Genomic DNA, 12,933 nt, shown 5'->3' with positions numbered 1-12,933 from the left:
TGAATTACCTCTGCCTGACCGTGCACGTGCGCACAAGCACGGTGACTGCTAAACACACCACTACAGAAATATTGCCACCAACAGGACGAACATCCTGGAGGTGACAAGCAACTAGTAATTAAAAACTATTATTTGCTCACTTGACGGTATCATTCATTAAAGCTCTTTGCGTTTTTTTGCGTTGCAGTAAGCGCCGCGTTTTGTCTTTGCGTGTGAACAGGCTGTAACCTTTACACGACTTGATTGGCATGTAGACGCCGGATGTTTTAAAGCAGTTTATTACACAAGTTTAGAAATGTAGTGTGATTTCTGCCCTTTACAGAACTCTGCAAGGATTTGATGGACATTTTAGGTTAGGTAGCTTTGCTGGCTAGTAATCTACCTTCTACTGCAGTGCTCTGTATGTAGCTGCTGTGGGCAGCTGTCCTGCTGCTGATCTCTCATCTGCTGACTGCTGCCTGTAACCCAATAGTCCTTGTAAGGACTGCTTTTATTTTCTTTTTTGTTTTTTTTACTTTGCTACTGTAAGAGCCCAGTGCTATTAGTCTAGCTGTGTTGGGGAGTGGGACTGGTGTGCTGCTCCTCCTAGTAGTTCACCACTACCAGCACCAACCAGAGTCAAAATTGTTACAAAGTATCTTATTTGCACCTGTTAGCTGTTCTGAGCTCTCTGCCAAAAGCTAATTAAGTTAGAAACTGTTTTTTTTCTGGCTGTTCAGTGCACAGAAAAGAGGGACTGGTGTGCTGCTCCTCCTAGTAGTTCACCACCACCAGCACCAACCAGAGTCAGAATTGTTACAAAGTATCTTATTTGCACCTGTTAGCTGTTCTGAGCTCTCTGCCAAAAGCTAATTAAGTTAGAAACTGTTTTTTTTTCTGGCTGTTCAGTGCAGAGAAAAGAGGGACTGGTGTGCTGCTCCTCCTAGTAGTTTACCACTACTAGCACCAACCAGAGTCAAAATTGTTACAAAGTATCTTATTTGCACCTGTTAGCTGTTCTAATATATTATTAGCTTATATTAGCTCATATTAGCTTATATTAGCTTATTATTAGCTTATATATTACTTTATATATTATATTAGCTGTTCGGAATATATTATTGCTGCTTGAAAAACGTCACTCAGGTGGTGTTTCTGGAGACGGTATTATTATTGATATTTAGACAGAATGTGAAAAAGCTCACACAGCTAGGTGGCAGTTGTTTGAAGAACACACTGGGCAAACAATGCCTGCAAGGTCAATGTATACACTACAGCAGTGGATACGGAATATATTATTGCTGCTTGAAAAACGTCACTCAGGTGGTGTTTCTGGAGACGGTATTATAATTGATATTTAGACAGAATGTGAAAAAGCTCACACAGCTAGGTGGCAGTTGTTTGAAGAACACACTGGGCAAACAATGCCTGCAAGGTCAATGTATACACTACAGCAGTGGATACGGAATATATTATTGCTGCTTGGAAAACGTCACTCAGGTGGTGTTTCTGGAGACGGTATTATTATTGATATTTAGACAGAATGTGAAAAAGCTCACACAGCTAGGTGGCAGTTGTTTGAAGAACACACTGGGCAAACAATGCCTGCAAGGTCAACGTATACACTACAGCAGTGGATACGGAATATATTATTGCTGCTTGAAAAACGTCACTCAGGTGGTGTTTCTGGAGACGGTATTATTATTGATATTTAGACAGAATGTGAAAAAGCTCACACAGCTAGGTGGCAGTTGTTTGAAGAACACACTGGGCAAACAATGCCTACAAGGTCAACGTATACACTACAGCAGTGGATACGGAATATATTATTGCTGCTTGGAAAACGTCACTCAGGTGGTGTTTCTGGAGACGGTATTATTATTGATATTTAGACAGAATGTGAAAAAGCTCACACAGCTAGGTGGCAGTTGTTTGAAGAACACACTGGGCAAACAATGCCTGCAAGGTCAACGTATACACTACAGCAGTGGATACGGAATATATTATTGCTGCTTGAAAAACGTCACTCAGGTGGTGTTTCTGGAGACGGTATTATTATTGATATTTAGACAGAATGTGAAAAAGCTCACACAGCTAGGTGGCAGTTGTTTGAAGAACACACTGGGCAAACAATGCCTGCAAGTGCACTACTATTGGTGCACTACTATGAAGAACAGCAAACAGCACTGGACACGTTAAAGAACAGTAAGATAAGTAAAATAAAAAAAAATATATATATATATTAAAAAAAAAAATTACTCTGGTTGGTGCTGAACTACTAGGAGCAGCACACCAGTCCCACTCCCCAACACAGCTAGACTAATAGCACTGGGCTCTTATAGTAGCAAAGTAAAAAAAACAAAAAAGAAAATAAAAGCAGTCCTTACAAGGACTATTGGGTTATTACAGCAGTCAGCAGATGAGATCAGAAGCAGTGCCCACAGCAGCTACATACAGAGCACTGCAGTAGAAGGTAGATTACTAGTCAGCAAAGCTAACTAACCTAAACTCACTGTCCCTCAAATCCCTGCAGAGTTCTGTCCCTACAATACAGAGCAGTATCAAGTAGATTACTAGCCAGCAAAGTTACTATCAACTGTCCCTCAAATCACTAAACAGCTCTCTCCCTACACTAGCTCTTCCAAGTACACACAGGCAGAATGAAAAAACGCTGCAGGGCTTCAGTTTATATATGGAAGGGGAGTGGTCCAGGGGTTGTGGGGGTGGTCCAGGAGGGAGAGCTTCCTGATTGGCTGCCATGTATCTGCTGGTCTGGGGTGAGAGGTCAAAAATAAGCGCCAGCTAAGGCGAACCCAAATTGGCGAACGTCGCGCTACGTTCGCAAACATTCGGCGTACGCGAACAGCCGATGTTCGCGCTAATTAGTTCGCGGGCGAACAGTCCGCGACATCCCTATCCCTGAAAATCCTACCCACACCTGAAATTTACCCATTTTATTTGCAGACAACCCGCAGGTACCCAACCTGCTGCAGGACTTTAGTCTATTGCTCTCAATGTAGATTACGACAACACGTATTCATAACCTGCGTGCCAAATACCAACAAAATGAAAATTAAGTATTCTGAAGAATCATACTTTAGAAAATTTATGTAGAATTTTCCAATTACAGTGAAGCATGCAATGCCTTTAGAGGGGCTTCTTTTCTTGTAATAGATTGCCAGTTAATAATTAAAGAGGGGACTATCACTGCAGCACTGAACAACTGCCCCCCCCCCACAGTTGCACTTGGGAACCCCTCTCCTAAAGACAACAGGGAACATAATCTATCATTTTTTTTAGGCTCTACCATATGCTGGTTTATTGTGGTCTCTCAATTTCAGCATTTAATGTATTCCAGCTAAGAGGATATTCCTTGTGTTGAACACAGTGGGACTTACTGCTTGAAACTAAAATACAAAGAGGAACAAGGATCAAATAAGTGAAAGACTTTTATTGATGTTGGAGCATCCTACTAACATGATTCATTTCACAGTGAGAGGGGGAAACGTTTGAAGCAGCTAATAAAAGCACGAGATGTAGAGCTACATGGCGAGTTTGTATCAGAAAGTCACATTTCATTCCGTACCTCTTGCACACATCATCTGCTGATGCTGGATTCCATGGCTAATAGTCTGTGTATGTGTATCTCCTGCATGTTGCAGAAAGGTTTAAAAATACTGAGTGATATTGTATTCTTCCATGCTTTCTATGACATAAATGCAATAACAGGTTTGACGGCACATACCACTTCCACTCTGTCAGCTATGGCTTCTCCATCTGACACTAAAATCATATTAGATAGGAATAAAATTAAGGGGGTGTAGGTTCTTATCACATATTTTTCTTCCTTCCCCAAAAATAGTTTGGCTTTTAAGTTGTTCCTCCTACATGTATAAAATACTGAATAAAAATAGCAACATTTTTGAATTCCGAATAGCCAAAATTGATTTGTTTGGAGACTGGTTCTTATTAACCAGAACCCTGCATTACAATAAAGAAGGCACATAAGTATACCAGCAGTAACATGTCTAGAACTTTTTCAAAATGAAAGCCAATCAAATTTCATACCACTTTACTCTTCGGGCTTCACGTTTTGAAAATTGATTCTTTTTTATTGCTTTTTAAATTTTTGCTCAACGTGCTCCTTTAAGCACCAACAAGAAAGCCTCAAAAAGTTTGTGAAGATTCTCATTCGTCCAGGATATGGTATATCTATAGAAATAAGTCAAATCAACTGGACTTGCTGTGTTTTTTCCTTGATGACGTTTCACCAGGCATCCAACTGACTTTCTCAATTCAGAATAACTTGTAAATCTTTCTTCGAGAATAAATATTCTCTGAAATGTTGCTCCAATCATAAGCATAATTTGTTTATCATAATCCACAATGATGACATTAAATTAGGTGTTGATTTTATTAGCAAGATTGAGCTTTCATGTGTTATTAAACCTTCCAGGGAGAGTTGCCAAAACAGCATTGTATGTGGCAGACTATAGATGTCGCACCTCCCCCCCCCCCGGCCTCTATTCAAACTTGGTTTTTCAGTTTTTACATATATTGCTTCTTTAACACCTCTTTTGAACCAGTCACTCTCCCGGTCTAGAATCTGGATTTGGTCTTCAAACATGTGTCCTTTTGCTTTTAGATGTACGTAGACGGCTGAGTTCTGACCAGAGGAGGTGGTCAAAAGAGGGTTCAGAAGAGGGGTTAAATAAGCCATATATGTAAAAATTGAAAAAACAATTCTAAATTGAGCCAGTTGTATGACTGGTGAAACGTCTTCAAGGAAAAAGACACAACAAGTCCAGTTGATTTGACTTATTTCTATAGTTAAAGCCCCAAAAATATTTAGGCCCCTCTACCTGTATGACAGAAGCCATCAAGTGAATGACTTTATTTTCTGAAACATTAAGCAGAAGGATGATAATTGGCTGTTCCACTACCAGCACAATGATCCTACTAAAGGTATATAATCCTATATAATAAAGTTGAAGTGTCTCTGCGTCCAGTCCCTGTGTCCGTGGGATTGCGCTACTGCGCATGTGCCCCACGGACCATCTAGCGCCCGTTAATTTAACGGGCTTAATGTCTAGTAATATATAATAATATAGTCTATGTGTGTGGACACATGAAATGTATGCTTAAGAAGTTTCATCCAACCTGTCAGCCACACTTGTTTATAAAATCAAGGGAGATAAAAACATTTTGATCCGTAACAGCTTACAGAAGAATTAGTTCCTTCTGTAAAAAAAAGATCTGATTTTAATCATTACTGCTCTTTAACAGAGCAGTCACACCTTCCCATTTGAGGGAGAATTAAAGTTTCACACTTCTTTGTGCCGCTGTTTATGGCAGGAGAGGTGCAAGATGAAAATATATACAACGGAAATTAAGTTTTGTTACACTGAGCTCAAGAGTACATTGGCTAGTAAAGCAGGACATTTTTACAACTGTTCAGCTCCCAAATAAACAGCTGCGATGGACCCTTTTTACAACATTACGTCTCCCACTTGTTGGGAGAGAGCATTAAGATTTATGGGTAACAAGGTTCTAAGAGACTGGACTTGAGCCTTCCAAATGAGATTGTAGCATGTTGTTACAAGCAAACATTCCTTCTGATAGACGGGGGTTTCAGGATTCAATTCCAAGCCTAAATGAAGCAGAATTAAATGTGATTCAACTGATTTCCAGGTAGGTGTGAGACATATGTTTAGCCACAACACAAAACAAACAAAGCAAAATGATTAACAGTGAAGGACATGGCAGGGGTTTCAGGGTTACTTATTTACACTACAGAATAATGAAAGATATAACTCTGTGGATTATCGCAGATCTTTACATTATACAGGTATGGGATGCGTAAAATAGGTAGGGATGTGTAAAATAGCCATCCCTAGTTGTAGGGATGTGTAAAATAGCCATCCCTAGTTAAACAGGCAGGCAAATCCTTAGCATTCTAGACACCTAAATGGGTCCTAATGGGGACTTGTGTCAATGTTCTGCTTTATGCTATGCCCCTAAGATTCTCAATAGTTACCAGTAGATGGCACTGTGCTAAAGTATAAAACACTTTGTAGCAAAGCTCTCAGGGTCCATTTTGTGCTAGCTCTAGCCTGAGCAGGCAGGCAGAGCTCTTGTGGAACTTAAATGAATCAGGCTTAGTAAGGATTAGGGTACTCACCTTAAGAGGTCACTCTAGGAGTGATAGGTTATCTAGTCGACCAGCTTAATGCTTTTAGGAGGAGAGTCAGAGGGATTAAGATCCCGGGTACTTATTGCCCAGAAGTAGGGACTAAGTGCATAGACTTAGGGATGTAGAGATTCCCCTGGGTTCCACTTAGGGAAAAGGCTGAAAGCTGGGTGTACCTTCATTGCTGCGGTGTATGTTCTCTTCTCTGTGGGGATTAACACTTACCAAAGGTGCTGTGAGTATATACCGATCCACTTTTAATGTATGATCCTGCTTGCTCTATTGTACACTTCATGGAGGATTGTATTGTTCAATAAATATGTTCATGGTTAAATTAGAAGATCCACTGGTGCTCAATTATTGCACCCTTCATATAGTTACAGTTGCACTACACCCTGCCTCCACACCGTTTGCGAGGGCTTACTCCCTAAGATTTAAGGTCTCATCCGGAGCACAGTATTGGGAGTGGAGCTCATAGAAAGAGAACGGTGCACTCAATTTACTATAGCGCTACACAGTTATCCAGATAGCTCCGAATTACAGGAAGGCCATATCTGATAGACTCTATTATAACAAATTAAGTAAAAATGATTCAGAATTATTTCCTTTTTCTTTGCAAAAATAAACAGTACCTTGTACGTGTTCCTAACTGTGATATCATTAATCCCCATTCAAGGAAAAATTCCTATTGTTAAATTATTTTTTTAGTAAACTTAAGGTATAGTGATCCAAATTACAGGTCCAGAGCATTCTGGATAACAGGTCCCATTCCTGTATATACTATCGTGACATTTGGTGATCTTCTGTGTAGTAATATGTGCAGTGATACTATCTGCATTTGTAATCCCTGCCTGGTTAATATAATGTGGCCTTCTTCAGTGGTCACACAAAAAAAACAAAAAAACAAAAGACAACAATATCAGTTGGAAGCCTTAACCAAACCTGGTCATTATTTGCCTCTTATTGGATGCTTACACAGCCAAGTGCGGGCTCTCTCTCAACATACTTGGTAGAAGCTACATCAAACTGGAAGACTGGAAAATTAAATCATGCAAGTACTGCTGAAGGGCATGGATGTGACGGATGTCCAATAGGTCTTCATGTGTCCCATTATGTTCCTCAATCAGTGACCTACCAGCCAAATCATCAAACCAGTCTATCTGCACCATCAATGGAGCTCCCAGATCAAAAAAAAAAAAACAGCTGCTCAGCTGACAAACTCAACAATCAAAACAACACAGTGAATGCTTTCAAATCATTTAAACCTTATATTTAATTAATTAAATTTATCAAGGGTCGAATTTCAAGTTTGTGGGAGTTTTCAAAAACTCCCATAAACTCGAAAAAAAATTGAAATTTATTAAAAAAAAGAATTTTTTAAAAATGGGTGAATAGGATCAAGCTACAAACTAGAATCAAATTTGATCAAATTTGATTTAAGTTTTTTCACCAAAAATGACTCCTCCAAATTGATTGTAGGAGGTCCCCCATAGGCTAAAACACCAATTCAGCAGGTTTTAGATGGTGAATAGTCAAATTTGAATTCTTGAAAAATTCTGGACTATTCCCTAGTCGAATTACATTAGATACACTATTAATAAACTCAAAATTCGAATTTAAAAATTCACATTTTCTTGATGTTTGCCCCTGTGTGTCCCAGTGTCACCAAGTGATGTGTCCCTTCCTATCTTTACTTCTGAGAGATCCAGTTTCTTTGGCATCTTCTCTATTTTGCATTACACAACAATTCCAGTTACAATTTTGTTGCCCCTGTCCTAACTGTTTTTGAAACATGTTCTTGGCAGACAATAACATTCATCAGTTTCAACATTTGGGTTTAAATCATTTGCATCCTATTCTCATCCTATTATCTTTTTATTTACATTCACCACCTGAAGGCTGAATGGTGGCTTTAAGAAGATTGAAGCTATAATTTATAAAATAAAATTAAAGATACAGCATTTGGTCTGACCTACATTCTGGAACTTATAATGTTCCTATATGGCATGAATAACTAGTCTCTTACTGTTAAACTGTTAGGCATTTGTATTCTACATCAGTTCATGCACAGTCTTTAATAATACTTTATATTACTGCTCTTGTACTTTGGGTTTGTTTCAGCAACTTTAAGATGAGTAGAGAGGCAGAGTCCCAGGCAGCAGTAACAATGTGCCCTGCATATCAAATATATTTCCCAGTTGAATTTGCAGCATTAGAAAAAAAAGCATAGATAATACTAAATCCTAATGCATATTTATAAACTACACAGCATACAAAAATAAATCAATATTCTCTCACTAATGGCTTGAATACGTATGTGTTAAGAACTTGCAACCGCTTCACCTACATCTCTACCGAACCTTAAAAGCCTCTGACTGCATACAAAATCTCAAATTTGTAATACGCTTGAAAAAAAAGGAGGAAGAGATTGTTCATTTGAACTGCATAGCCTCTTCCAAGCTTCAGATTTTAGCATAAAAGAACATGTTTGGATGAGAAATACAGATGATTCCTTGTGTAACAGTAGTTGTGATCTATCAGATGCTTGTCAAGTGCAAACAGCAACCACTCACCCTGTCATCAACACAATACATTTTCTTTATAACTCAAAATTTATATGGGTCTTGGTCTAATGTGACGAGAAGAAAAATCTTACCCAAAATGTATTAAACATAATTTTCATCAAAAATTCAATGTAAAATTTTTAATTTAGTAAAATAAGAGAATTAATCAAATCTTTTTGCAAGTAATTTTAAGGACTGCAAATGTTTTTACTGCATTTTTTGTGAGTTTTACATGTTTGCCAATCATACTAGATCTGATAGCTGGACAGGCTCCCAACTGTGTAAATGTAAACTGCTTCTGTTGCATATAATCTTAAACATTCACTCTGACAAATTCTTTTATCCTAAAGACTGACTGGTAAGTTCAGAAGAGCACAGACATCTCCAGGGAACACAAGAGACCAACTTAGGAGCAATTAACTGAAAGTCTAATCCCAGAAAGCTGGTAGGAAGACATTGAGCAAGCAACAGTTACTGATTAGCCTTACAGCCTTATGAGTCAAGTTATGTTTGCTTCATTGACTGCAGTCTGACAATAGATTCATAGGAGTGAATTAAAGAACGGTCTTAGGCTGTGCAGGATAAACTATAAAATACTCAAGAGAAGGTGGTTTCAGCCTAACAATACTTCTGAGCATGTCCATGTTTTCTGATCAAGAATCAACCTATTAATAACAACCTATTCCTTAGATAACGTCAGAGCTTGTGTTTCATTTCTGACTTGAGAAAAGCTCTTTTCAGAAATCTAAATAACTTTTTTTTGACATAGAGAAATATACCTACAGTATAGTTCTAGAAGGTGCAATAAATGTCGTTAAGGCTTGAAACACTGGTGTTTTGACTGCTGATGTCCCCTGGCAGAAGATAAAAACAACCATTTACCTGTCATTGCTGCTAATGTTACAGAATAAGAAGACCCACGTGTGAAGCACATAGAGCTGGGACAGGCAGACCACCACCTTGCTTGAGAAGTTTTGAGCAATGTTCACCTGAAGATAAGACTTCTTTTGTTCAACTGGAAAGCAGTCACATCATTGAAGATCTACGATCATATAGGCTCCCAAAATTATTTTAACACACCACTCACCCCTAGGCATCATATCTTCATGTACACAATGGAAATTACTTATGATATAGTATATGTGACATAAATAATTTAATGTTATGTCTTATGTCCAATTTTAATATCACTTGTTTGTAAAAGCAGTTTTATAATAAGCTTTTCTGTTACAAAACTATTTTTGCTATGACATCATATTTGTATTCCTGAAAAAGAGTACACCTCTGTAGTGCTGGATAACTGTGTGTTAAAGGAGAATGAAAGATCCAAATGATGGGAGGAATCAAATGTTAAGCCACTCCCCAATGATTGTAATGCCTTACCTGCTACCCCAGGTGCTCCTGTTAGCAAAAAAACTGCACTGGCCTGGGGCACTAACAAGCGATAAACTTACTTACTTCTTTGTTTTCACGGGAGCATATGCGTAAAGTTAAATAGTTAACAAAAAAAGCCAGATTTTTCACTCTACTACACATGAGTCAGCCACTGGATTTTAAAAAAAGAAGAAGGGAGGAAGTGGATCGCTTGCTAGTGCCCTAGGCTGGTGCAGTTATCTGCCAACAGGAGTACCAGCCTGGGGTATCAAATAAGTCCCCCCCTTGGGGGGTGCACAAACATTTGGCACCCCCCCAATAATTGGATCTTTTATTCTCCTTTCACAGCTCTAAAGTTGCACCAATTGGTAAGGCCCACTAGAGAACTGGACATCCAGGGCGCTAAGAAGGTGGCTTTCAGTGCATGATTTTCATTTGAGAAGGCCAATCTTTTTAGCCCTAACCAACATGGTTCTTTTGCTCCATCATGGACCAACCCTCACAACACTAAGCTGGACACAAAGCCAAATGGGATAGAGGTTATATATATGGAAATAAGAAAGGGCCAATGGGAATTGTCCCAGAATAGGGCCATCTAGGGCTTGATACCTTCAGGACATCCTCTGGTGCTCTGGCATTCAGGTTCAACCTGGAAGGGTCTGACTTAGCATTTTATAGATACACGTGTTGGCAGTTCCACCAACCTACAAAGTTAATTTTTAACCAAACCTGAGAGGATCTATTAAATGAGTAAAGAAATATGAAATTGTAAAAGCAGTTAACAGAAGAGGACTACTACAGGGATGCTATCTATTGACCTCAAATCTATTCTCAGATATATGCCCAGGCAGTAGATTTGAGGTCCAGAGCAACCAAGCCATGATATTCATATGATAAATAGGACACATGCTCCTCCAAAGCAGCAGAAAAAGTACAGCAACAGGAGAAAAGGAAGAATTTGAAGGTATAAATAAAAATGATTCATTCTCACAATGGGGCTGTTTCACAGTGAAATGCATCTTGAATACATCAACATTTGATTCGGTGCATTTAAAGCATGAAAGAAGAAAATTAGAAGGAAAATATGAGCGATGATTCAAGGCAGAGAAGAGCCAAATTCAGCAATGGTTATTTTCATTTCAGGTTTAATGCCCCTAACAGTCAATTCCTTTTGGTGCTTATCTTTCAATCGTTGCTCAGTCATGCAATGCACTGGAAATAAATTAAAGGACATTCCCCCAGCATTGAAGGGACGTTTAGATTTTATACAGTTATTGCTTGTGATAACCTGTGGATTGAAAAAGTTCTCTGCTGCGTCATCGTTTTATTCTTATTGTTGTCTTGCATTAACCGGAGGTGTCCAGATCTCTGCAAGCTAGTAACATAAAATGAGGCAGTGTGTGTGATGGAAATAGCAAACTCTAAAGGGAGTAAGAGTGGGATCTTGAGCACTAATATCCCCATAGACTGCCTGTTCTGTTAAAGGTGGCCTTACTTAACATGGGCAGACCCATTTGGTACTCCGACATGCTGCATGAATGGTTAGTGTACAGGGCTATTAATGCATGTGGCCACCTTTATAAGGATTTAATCATTTGACTAACTGCCCGACCAATCAGAACAGCGAGAAGTTGCATAGCAACGCCATGGCCAAATTCAGGAATGTTTACTGAACATTTCAGCCATCTGATGGGAAATTTAGCCTCAGGGCTGATCATTTTTGATCCACCGGGACTAATTGGCCTATACTGCCCAACCAGATCTGGGAATGTATGGCCAGCTTAAATCTGCCACCTTAGAGAGAGAATTGCTGATTAATGAAAGCCCATGATACAGCCTTGCCTGGGATAAGCATTTAGGGCATGACGACTGTATGTTTAACCTGTGAAATACCATACATCCTAAGATTTATAGCATGGTTTAATTGTTCTAGAAGTGACAGTACTATGTGATTTACTTCACTTTTGGGTGAAAATAAGCTACCCCATGTTTGGTTTTTGTGAGGCAGATAATCATATAATCAGTGCACAGATTATCAAAGTTACATAGTAAGTTAGGTTGGAAAAAAAAAGATATCAAATTCAACCTTTTAAGGCTATATATAACCTGACAAAGAGACTACAAATGTATGGCAGTAAGAGACCCATCTGGGTGCTTGCACCCAAGGCTGAAACACTAAGCCCAGTAATTTTTGCTGTCATATGGAAACATTAAAACCCATCTGGACTTACAGTTTTACCAGGATTCATACCACATTATATATACAAGAATCAGTCCCACACGTGGGGGCCCATTTACTTAGCTCGAGTGAAGGAATGAATGAAAAAAACTTCAAATTTCGAATGTTTTTTTGGCTACTTCAACCATCGAATGGGCTACTTTGACCTTCGACTACGACTTCGATTTGAACGATTCGAACTAAAAATCGTTGGACTATTCAACCATTCGATAGTCGAAGTACTGTCTCTTTAAGAAAAAACTTCGACCCCCTAGTACGCCCTCGATATTTGACCTTAAGTAAATTTGCCCCTAAATATGGCAACTAGCTTCATGGCACAAGAAGCAGTAATACATGCCTATATTGCACAACCATAGATAGGCTGAAACAAACATTATTAAAGAATACTGTACAAATATTTCTAAATCTTTTGAGGCGGAAAAAAAATGTGGTTCATTGCTGAAACACCTGATATGGTCACACACACGTCTCCTTTATTTTTTTTTATTCTTCTAAAATAAAATAATCAAGAACTTTGAATTCTTCCTCCTTATCCGTTGATTCCATTTTACTCAAAAATTCAATTACCTGCCAATTGCGGCTAAAAC

General features: G+C 38.8%; 1 pseudogene; it reads right to left on the bottom strand.

Moving 5' to 3' along the window:
• LOC108703128 overlaps positions 1–12,933 on the bottom strand; it is a 533,218-nt pseudogene that overhangs the window by 205,284 nt on the left and 315,001 nt on the right.

This window comes from Xenopus laevis, chromosome 9_10S (genome assembly GCF_017654675.1).
Source record: "Xenopus laevis strain J_2021 chromosome 9_10S, Xenopus_laevis_v10.1, whole genome shotgun sequence".
In the NCBI taxonomy this organism is placed as follows: domain Eukaryota; kingdom Metazoa; phylum Chordata; class Amphibia; order Anura; family Pipidae; genus Xenopus; species Xenopus laevis.
The sequence above is the reverse complement of the archived record's forward strand: the minus strand, read 5'-3'. Positions and strand labels throughout refer to the sequence as shown.